The sequence below is a fragment of the Rhinoderma darwinii genome, chromosome 11, assembly GCF_050947455.1.
Source record: "Rhinoderma darwinii isolate aRhiDar2 chromosome 11, aRhiDar2.hap1, whole genome shotgun sequence".
NCBI classification, from domain to species: domain Eukaryota; kingdom Metazoa; phylum Chordata; class Amphibia; order Anura; family Rhinodermatidae; genus Rhinoderma; species Rhinoderma darwinii.
In genome coordinates this window covers 10,772,291-10,774,812 of record NC_134697.1, presented here as the reverse complement: position 1 = coordinate 10,774,812, position 2,522 = coordinate 10,772,291, and positions in this window count along the sequence as shown.

The window sequence follows — 2,522 nt, the reverse complement described above, 5'->3', positions numbered from 1 at the left end:
ATAATATGAATCCTGGTCTCGCTACCTGCTGATGCAGACATCACGGACGTGATGTGACTAATTGTTTTGATTATAAGTAATAGTGCCACCAAAAATTGGCGTATTTATACAGCGCCATTATACTGTCCAAGTGACAATATTTTTTAAACTAATATATTTTCATTTTCAATCCTGGTGCTGATACCGTGCCGCTGCCCGCGGATACAGATGTTACTCATTGTTTTACATATGTCTAACTGCCACCAAAAAGGGATTCATATAATTTTTTTTATTTTAAAGAGCATTAAAAATCTGACAATGCTTTGTGTTTTTAACGGGCTATTTGTTGCCACCGTCTTCTATTCATTTACCCATAGCCATATATGTTGCTGTTGCTTCGCCATTACTAGTGATGTGTTTCCGTTGAAGAGCACAAAAGGGTTTGGATTCTGTCCTAGATGACCATGGAGAGTCATACATGACTTTTAAGGGCAATCGGGCCACTTCAGGACAGGAAAATTCACTCATTTAATTGGGTAATGCTTTTCCTTTAAGATCGTAACCATCCATTTTCTATGTAGCTGATATTGTTGTGTTAGTACAGTTGAAACAGTGTGTCATCTACTGTACATGACTCAAGTCCCCAGACAGGTCTCACCACATTCCTACACATGATCTGGATAACAAACAGCCCCCCATCCCCCCACCCACCTCAAAAGATCATCATTTACTCAGAACAAAGTCTCCCGCAGGAGGGGACCAGGAGTTTGGGTCGTTGCCACTCACCGCATGGCTCAGAACCCAAAGTTACAATGTCTACACTTAACCTGGAATCTATGGCTTATTGGGCAGCGTTAACTAAACACATGCCTAAAATAAAAGGAAATAGCAAATAATAACTAAAAGATCAGCCGACGACTCAAAGGTGAGTGAGTAATCGAAAAATCTGTTAATTATTTTTTTTTTATCACTATCTAATACCGAATAATAGAAGAGAGACGAGGATTAAAATGGGGTCAGACTGTTGTGGTGCCTTTAAATGATTGCTGTTAATAGGATCTATGACTATACTAGAGCTGTATAATAAAATCACTACCAATGTAAAAAAAATAATCTAAATATCCACATTTGTTTTTACATTTGTCATTTTATTACTATTTTTGGATTTGCAGCATATTTTATATTTATTTTATATTTATTTCCTATTCACACTAAATGTATCCAATTGTTCTGTACGTATGATTAAAATATAGTATTGTAGTTATATCATTATTGGGAATAATAACATTTTATGAAATATATTATACCCTTTTTGTTTATTTTCGCTTCTTGTATTTCCCTTTTTATTCTACTATGGTGCACAGTTTCCAAATTCACATTTGAATAATTATAATTAATTATTGTTTAATTGATTGAATGCTTTAAAGCCCCTACTTTCTCTTCTGTATGAGAATCTTAAATAGGTTTTCCGGGATTTAAAAAGTTATAAACTTCAGCCTAAAATGGAAAAATAACAAATTTTGTAATATATTTACATCTGGGTCTGTTCACACCTGTGTCTTGGTTTCCATTAATTATGGAAGCCATAGAACAGCGCCAGATCCATCGTACAATGGATTCCAATGGCACCTGACAGACCCCATTGACTTTTATTGGGGGTCCTCAGGATCTATCGTGAAACGTTATTCTTCAGTTTAAATGTAATATAATTTGCAACGGAGCCTCCGAAGCAGGTGTTAACAGAGTCTTATCGATTCAGGTTTGGTCCCCCATTGCTGGGCTCGTGCTACCAGCACGACTACTGGTTCCTTCATGCTCACTGACGTGTCATCACGTCACTATGAATGTCATATCAACACATAGGAGATAACAAGAGCAGTGGGGGACATATTAGCAACCGGGGAATGGATGGCAATCAGAAGGGTAGGTATGTTGCAAAATTTGCTGTTTTTCAATTTTGATCATTATTTTTGGAGTTTTGCTTGGGCTATATTCCCAGCACGTCTGTGGTGCACTGACGGCGCATTCAACAGAGATATCTCCCAACTTATACACTGATGTGCCCATAGACTTTCTTGGGCAAACGTATGGCAAAAAGGTTTATTTTTGGCTTATGTTTGTCTGGGATGCATCTGGAAACATCGCCAAATATATTGAAAAGTCCAGTCGACTATGCTTTTCAATACAACTGTATACAGCTGTGTACTTCTGTCCATATATTCAGCCGCACATAAGCACTAAAAATGGTGTGAATTTTGCCTAATTTTATTACTTTTTATTACTACTTTTAATTATTTTTGGTATATCAGTGATACATTTTTTAATAATTTTTTTTTTTATTATTAATAAATAAACATAATGTCTTATTTCTACTTTTTTTAATATTTCTTTTTTGCTATCATTTTTGGTTTAATTCTTTTTAAAACCAGGCAGGTTTAATTTGATTTATTTTTTACACAAAAATGTAGATCTATGATCTAAAGCTTTACCCTCATTATAGAAATAATGTGATTTCTTTTTGGTTATTTCAGATATAATTAAAA